Here is an 8,393-nt window from a genome sequence, read left to right on the forward strand (position 1 = left end):
CGTCTGTCCCCACAACAGGCTGGGATCTGAGATGGCCTGAGAAGTTGTGCGGTAGCTGGAGCCCTGTCGGTGGAGAACATTACTCCCACACCTGGAGCGCAACAGATCAGAAAAGAGCCCAGCACCCTGGGACCCCCAGTGTGGTGAAGGAGTGGAGCCTGGGAGAGGATGTGCATGTGGTCGGCCGCAGGTAGCCCCCCGTGGGCCCAGGGGCCGGGGTCCGCACTGAGAAGACTGCTCCAGGGCAGAGGCGGCTCACTGGTCAGCTGCTGAAGGCGCACAGCAGAGGAGCCCTGGGGCTGCTGGAGGACTAGCACAGAGGCTGGAGAAGGTCACCTGAGGATGAAGGAAGGGTGAGGGCAGCCAAGGCCGCGAGGACGACTGCTGGGAGCCATTAGCCAAGTAGGTATGACAATTTCCTTGCCAGCGTACCCCATGTTGCTGACATTTTGCAGTGACATTGAATGTAGTTGACCTTGCTCAAGGACCAGGGCGGATTAGGGTGTTCCCGGTTTAACATAATCGGGTTTAGGGCGTTCCCAGTTTAGGTTCCAGGTTTAAGGTTTAAGATTATTCCTGCTGGGAATAGGGCGTATCCTGCTGCCTAAGTTCCCCTTGAGTTCTCACGGGATTCGGACAGTATATTTTGGGAGACAGAAGCCCAGTGATTTGGGCAGAGAACGTGGATTTCCCCAGAACGTGTTTGTATATGGCTGGTGTGAGTTCGGGAATAAAGAGTTGCTGTTTGAATCTACAAGCTGTGTGGTGGCTCGTGATTGTGTGCCCAGCCAGACTGCGGCATTTGTGCCCAGCCAGACTGCGGCAGACGACTGCTGGTCAGAGGTGCATCCAGGAGAGCAGGAGAGCGGGCACCCAAGGCCCAGGCCTGCCCTCAAGACAGCCTTGAGCAAGGCCTTAGATGGGGGAAAGAGTCCAGAGGGAGGGTCGAGTCGGAGAGCCAGCGGCCCTGAGGACATCAGCAGATGGGACCTGGGGTGAGAGAGGGGACAAGCCTCACAGGGACCACTTCTGAGCCTGAAAACAGGGAGTGGAGGTGGCGGGGACCTGCAGGGTGAGAAATGCAGTGACCCTGCGCTGGCCTCCCCGTTCTTTACAGAGCGCCGGGTGACTCCTGCAGGGAAGGCACTGAGAGTCACCCTAGCAGGGACAAGAAAAGACCTGCTGCCACTAACTGAGAATGGGTAGAGGTTGAAAACGATTCCATGATTTTCTACAGAAGCACTCAGCAGCCTTTTTGTACCATGTGTCAAATCAGATGCTTCTCCTCTCTTCCCAAGGTAACGTTAGCCCAGGCAACCACGAACTTTCCTTCCCTCTTCCCTGTGGCCCTCACCCGCGAGGGTGGTCTCCTCTTGCTGTCCAGGACCTCGACCTGATGGGGAATGAGCACTCAGTGGACAGGCAGCCTGTGCTAAGACATGGCTGTCCTCCCGGGGCTGCTGAAAATGAAGCCAGATTTAAAATTAGGCAGTCAGTGTAGTTAGGTAAATCGGGTCTAATATCCAGTGAAATCTAAAATGGAGGCCATGTTGAGAATGAATTCCCAGAAAAGTTGAGCAACTCTCGGAATGTTAATGAAGTCCAGGAAACAGCCCCCAACAGATTTGAAGACAGCCCATCCCAAAGAAGTGTTAATGAACAGCAAACTTGAAGATGCCCACTCTGAAGTGCCCAGATTACTTCTTTGGCCCACCTGTGTGCCACCCCTCGGAACTTCTCACCTACATTCCATCACCGAAAACTATAAAACGGATTCCATTTCTTGGATCCCCTTCTTCCTCCAGAAGAAGTCTTTTCTGCTGTCCTTTAAAAAACTTCTATTTTCCACTCTAAACTTGCCTCGGCGTGCTTCTCTGGTGTTATACTTCAACATTGGGGAAGCAAGGACTCATCACCGGTCAACAGTGGTAACAAAAAGACACTCGCAGAGTCCACGCCACACACTGGAATCTCACACAAGAGATTCACTGTCAACAGCACAAGGCAAACCCCCAAGGCTGACCCTCCAAGGAGAGCAGCAGCGCGTGGGCACTCGGCAGCTTTAGAGCTGCCAGGGGAATTGCATAAGCAGCTCAGGAGTCATGTCATAAGCTGGGGCGGGGTTGACTGCTGAGCAGGCACGTGTTCTTAGGGGAAGTGAAGCAGCTGTGCCTCAGAATCCAAACTTTGGCGCCTCTAGATAAAATGGCTCCAGACCTAAAATGGCAGATCTGATGCCAGTAGCTGCCTGCAGCCCAACCCCTGGCTGTGGCAATCTGAGTGGGCTCACCCTCTAGAAGGCTGCTGCCAGCAGAGGCTTCTGTGGTCCCTGCCTCCAGCCATCACCTGCACAAGCAGTCCCTACACACTTGATCTGGGTGAGGCCAGGCAGCCAGGGCTGCAAAGCAAGGGTTAGCCCCTCTGGCTCTCAGGAGCCACTCTGCCTCTGCAAACTCCGGCTTCCTCCAGTTGCAGGTCACAATTCTAAAACCTCAAAACAATTCACAGTCGGTACTTATTGAAAAGAAAGGACTCTTGCTGGTTTCTTTAGGCACATTAGTGTCTTAGAAACCATTCTGTCTCCCAAGCTCTCTCTGCTGGGACACTGTCCTTCCTCCATTCCTTCAGACGCGGCTTCTAAGTTGTGGAGCAGCTTAGCCGGGGAGGCCCCCAAATGCGTTTGTTTTACTCCTGGTGACGAATGGGAGGTGCCAGTAAAATGCTGAGATCAGGGGACATTTCCGTGGCTGAAGCAGGAAAACAGGAGAAAACCTGAGGGGCCCTTCTCTCAGAATCTTGGCGATGAAATGAAGAGAGAGACAGGACTGGAGGCCAGAGGGAGAAGAGGGGTCAAAGGAAGACTTTCTCAAGTAAAAGGGAATTCGGGGGCTGGGCTGGGGCTCAGCAGTAGCACACTTGCCCGGCATGTAGGAGGCACTGGGTTCGACTCTCAGCACCGCGTAAAAATAAAGAAAGAAAGAAAGAAAGAAAGAAAGAAAGGTCTAGCCACAACTAAAAAAAATTTAAAAAAAAAGAAATAAAGAAAAACATTCAGGTATAGGCTTGTAAGAGAAAAAGAGAGATGATGGAGCTGGTCTCTGAGGCGGCTGTAGGCAATGAAATCGGGCAGAGGCAGAAGAATGAGGCTGGGTGGACGCAGGGACAGCACTGCTGCTGAGACAGGGAAGCAGGAGGCATGCAGTTCACAGTGAAGGACTCACGACATTCACAACTACCTCACTCTTCTGCGCGACGGAGGATCTGCCTCTTTTGCTCCCACCACCTCTGTGTGTGCTGGGGATGGAATCTGCGGCCTCTACCCTTGAGCAATACTTCCCGCCCGCCGCCAACCATTTTTTTGCCCTCCTTCAAAACCCCAGCTCTTCTGCAATTCCTCCTTTGCTCCTGCTGAAGGAAGAACCACCCCTGATCCCAGCAAAGGTCATCCCCTCCACTCCTCCAGGCGCTCTCTCCCTCCGTTCCCATGGTGTGGATGCATCCTGCTGGTGGCCGCAGCTCCATCACTGTCACACCCCCACCTGCGTCTCCCGACACCTCCCATGAGTCAGACAGAGTTCCAACAGAACAGAGGCAAGACATAGCCCTGGTTTCCCACCTTCCCAGCAACCTTTCATTCCCTGGTTACCCAGACGCCTCCCTTCGTCTTTCCCACACCCACCCACCTGCAGGTCCTGTGGGTGCAACTTCACATCTACCTCTCTCCTTCCCCAGAGCAGTAGGCCCTGACTCCTCTGCCGTCTCGCCACTGTCCACTGCCCCATGAGCAGCCAGTTACCTTTTCAAAGTGTTGTCAACCAATCCAAACTCAGAAACCACAGTGGTAAACGGACTTTACTTGCAGTTGAAGGAAATGCAGTTCAGGAGACAGGTTTGCACCAAGTTGGTGATCCAAGAAAAGCTGGGAGGGCCGTATCTCCAGGGGCCATAGGACATTGAGAAGGAGCAGGGCTACTTGACTGATGGAAGATAAAGGAAAGACGCACAAACAGACAGCAATGTCCATAGGACAAGAGTCCAGGAGCCTCTAGTTGTGCATCTGGAGCCTCTGGGCATATGCAAAGGTCAGTTTTTCCAGATGCCTGCAGTCAAAGGGCAGAGGTGACCAAAGTTCACATTCCAGGCACCAGCTGGACCTGTATCCAAGGAAGTCCTCCCTCCTCCCAGGCTTCTTGGCTCCATTTTGATAAACTCTTTCAACATAATTTTCCTTTTCACAGTATAAATCAAAACTTGTCACAAACCCACTTAAAACTATTGCAATGGCTTCCCGCCCCACTTGGAATAAAATCTAAACTTCATGCCCCGGATCGCGGAGCATGTCCTGCCCAGCCACCTGCTCACTCTCCCAGGCTTTATTCTGCTGCCCTGCTCCTGGCTCTGCCTGGGATCCCTCTCCTGCAGTCGACAAGTTGGACCTTGGTTCATCCAAAACCAGATAAGGCACCACCCTGCTCATGGCCTGTGAGGATGTGGGTGGCCCTCGCTCTCCAGCTCCTCTATGGCCATCAGCTGTGCAAGGATGTTTACCTGCCTCTGTGTTGTCTGGCTGTCCGTTGGCCCAAAAAGGACAGAAACTTCTCAGGATCAGAAACCTTGTGCTAATGTGCTGCTGTTACCACTGATATGGAACCATGTCTGGAACACAGTAGGTGCCAACTATTTGTTGAATGACGACAAGTTCAGCTGCGAAGAGCCAGTTTGAGAAGGGGTGAAAAAGGTGGGGAGCAGGGTAGAGCATGCCTATCATCCCAGCAGCTCTGGAGGCTAAGGCAGGAGGATTGCAAGTTAAAGCCTGCCTCAGATAAAAGCAAGGTGCTAAGCAACTCAGTGAGACCCTGTCTCTAAATAAAAGACAGAATAGGGCTGGGGATGTGGCTCAGTGGCTGAGAGCCCCTGAGTTTAATCCCTGGAACCCAAAAAAATAAAAGATGGGAGCATGAGATGGCATGGATGACATTTGGAAGGGAACAAGCTGGGGGCAGTGAACAAAGGGGAATCAAAAGCTCGATGAACCCCCCCAGGGGTGACATTGGCCCCTGACTTGGGAATGACATCCATCTGCTTTGCTCTGTGATTTTTCTCCCACAGTGCTCCAAAGTCCTGGAATAAGTGAACAAAGCAGATGGTCTCTATCTTTGCTTCTAAAACACAAGTGTTAAAGTAGATAACCTTTAAGCACTCTCCAGTGTGAAAACTGGTGGTGATTCAGATACACTCAGGAAGCTAGGTGTTTTAAAAATCTCCTCTTAAATAAATAATTAATGACTCCCTAGCCATTCTCATAAATATCCCTTATATTTGTGGGATACTTTTTAAATGCTTTCACATACATTCCAAGCAGAGTGTACCTTCCTCTTATCTTCATGTTTTCGTTTGATTCAGCAGGAATACACTGTGTTTTCCTTATACAATGTAAATGCCTGAGGGCATATCCTGTTTGAATTGTTTTATCAAACTTCCCTATTGATGCAGAACAATACCACTCTGACAATTGATACTCAGTAAAATGAGGTCGATTGTGTCAGACTCCATTAGTTTAAGTGGTACAGGGGCCAGGCCCAGGGGGCTCTGTGCTGCCAGAGGAAGGCCTTCTCCAGCCAGGAGCCTTGGCCAAGAGAAGCCTACGCTGCCGATTAAGAGCTGGTGGCTAATGGGGCTCCTGGACAGCAGCCTGCGCCCTGCTCCTGAGGGAACGAACGGTCAAGGTGCCTGTAATCGCCTATTGCGCCACCGTGCATGGTTTTCTACCTCAGTATTCGTGTGTGTGTGTGTGTGTGTGTGTGTAATATTTTCTCATGCTTTTCACTGATTCTCTTAATTCAACATTTATTAAACAGCTATACCATATAAGACGCTGGAAAGGGCTAAAGAGAACACAAGGAATGAAAATCAGAACCTGTTTTCCAGTTGCCGAAAGGAACAAGAGAAAGAAAGACGCATGCCAACAGCAGAACCCCCAGCAGGTTGCTTGGTGAGGGTGGACCCCGAGGGCTGCCCAGCGAGCCTTTCAGCCTTCTAAAGCCTTGTAGGGATGTCAGGGGAAGAGACACTTCGTGGCCCAGGCCTTGGACTTACTTCCATGAATAGTGGGCAAAATTAAGGACAGTGGTTGAAATTTTTAAATTTCAGTTTAATGTCAAACCTTACTGACAAATGGATTTGAACTTCTCAAATACTGAAGGCATTTCTGCAGCACAAGAAACGCTGGACGAGATTAGTATATCTCAAACTGAGGACAATGTGGATCCATTTTAAAGGAGAAATTTCACAATCATCAAAAACCATATTATTTATCATAGTGCTATTTTAAAGTAATAAACACAGTTTGGAGTGGTGTAATCCCAGCAACTTGGGAGGCCAAAGCAGGAGGATTGCAAGTTTAAGGTGAGCCTCAGCAATGCGCAAGAACCTCAGCAACTTAAAGAGACCCTGACTCAAAAGAAAAAGTAAAAGGCTGGGAATGTGGCTCAGTGAAGTGCTGCTGGATTCAATCCTCAGTACAAAAAAGCAAATAAAAAGACTTGTGGGTATCTTATTTGAACAGTGCAAGGCACAAGATCTGTTTATCACTGAGTCTTCGCCTAGTGTGAAGGAATCACTCCCACATTAGTCTATCTCCCTGTCTTTCTTTTCCTTTATTTTTTGCACTCCAGGGATAGAACCCAGGTCCTCACACGTGGCACATGCTATGCAAATGTTCTCCCAGGTACACACCTGGCTCCCTTCTAATCAGCCTGGAGACTAGAGAAGTGGAACTCACTCTGTGTGGCCCTGTATCAGTCAGGACCCCACTAGGAGGTAGAGCACCTCAGCCCAGGATAATTTGGGCAGGGCTGACTTATAGAGGCCATTTAACCATACAGGCAGAGATGGTACAGCAGCCAGGGGCTAGGCACAGGGACACTGGATCAGAATAGCAGGAGAGAAGCTACCTTAAGGGATGTGACCTTTGTCTGGGGGCACAGACAGCCAGAGACAGCCTGACCTCGCTCTCCTGCCCTCGCTGCTCCCCATGAAGTAAACCAAGCCAGATGGCCAAAGGCCGGAGCCTGCTGATTCCATCTCCATGGGTTCAGAGCAGTGGAGGGCAGGGAGTGGAAGCCGGGAGGGAGGTGGACGTTGGGCCCAGTGGTACATGTGTTTGTCTCCTCCGGAGACAACTGTCAGGTAGTTTAGAAAGTGCCATACTGTTCACCACCACAAAAAGGGCAGTGTGTGAGGTAAAGCGTGTGCCAGCCACCTTGACTCAGCCTGTCCACACAATTCAGGACATTATATTGTAGACCAGAAAATAAACAACTTAAAAATGTTTAAAATGCATGTATATGCTTTTTATTTATTAAATAACTAAATTTAAAATTGAAAACAAAAATGCAAAATTGTAAACTTCTCATGGTACTCTTTCAAATGCCCAAGAACATATTCATATTCCCCCAGGAGCTCAGAGACCTTGTCTGAGCTCTGCTAACCGGTAAGCTTCCAGGAGTCTCCTAGAATGTAAGTTCCATGGGTCAAGGTCAGTGTCCCTTTTGTCCCCCACCAGCGGTGACCTGATCCCTGTTTTGCCAACTTCCTCACATGGAGGCTCCCTAGGACGCTGCCCCTACCCCACACCCACACGGTCTTGTACTCTTTCCCAAGCCGAGCCCTTTCCTTGAACGCTCTTCCTGTGGATGCTTTTCCCTGCCTCCGCCTGCACTGGCCAGCTCTGCAGCCTTCCTGTCCTGGCCACACGTGCCTCGCCTGTTTCTGAAGGAGCTGTGCGGCCTGGGGGCCCCTGGCTGCTCCCTCTCGCTTCTCTCTCTGTGCTTCCTCCATGTCCATGTCCACAGGCAGCCAGGGCCGAAGGAGGGAGCCAGCTCCGAGCAAGAGGAGGGATCTAGAGCATCAAGAGCACAGAGGGTGGTGCAGGGGGAGGTTGGCCGTGAGTGCGAGGGTGCAAACGTTGGAGACTTTGTAGACATGGGCAAGCTTAGACTACTCCTTGCCTCCCAAATTCTTTCTCTCCTTTTAATGCCCCAAACCCCATGTCTTAAGAGGTCGTCTTCCTGCTGAGCGCTGGTGATTCCTGCTGAATGCGGATGCTCACTGAGCCTGGCAGGGCCCTGTCTCTTGGCTTTCCTAATCCACTTTTCTGTCACTGCGTAACGCCCACAGGGGCTTAAAATCAAGGTATTTTTGACCCCTTTTTTATACTACTTACAAAGTTTAACTTGAAATAGATGAAAGACTCCCTGGAATAAAACAGGAACGAGCTCTTTGACATTGGTCTTGCCAGTGATTTTTTGAATGGCACCAAAAGCACAGGCAAGGACAACAAAAATGGACCAATGGAACCACCTCCCACTAGAAGCTTCCACAGAGCAAAGGGA

This window comes from Marmota marmota, unplaced genomic scaffold (assembly GCF_001458135.2).
Source record: "Marmota marmota marmota unplaced genomic scaffold, marMar, whole genome shotgun sequence".
In the NCBI taxonomy this organism is placed as follows: domain Eukaryota; kingdom Metazoa; phylum Chordata; class Mammalia; order Rodentia; family Sciuridae; genus Marmota; species Marmota marmota.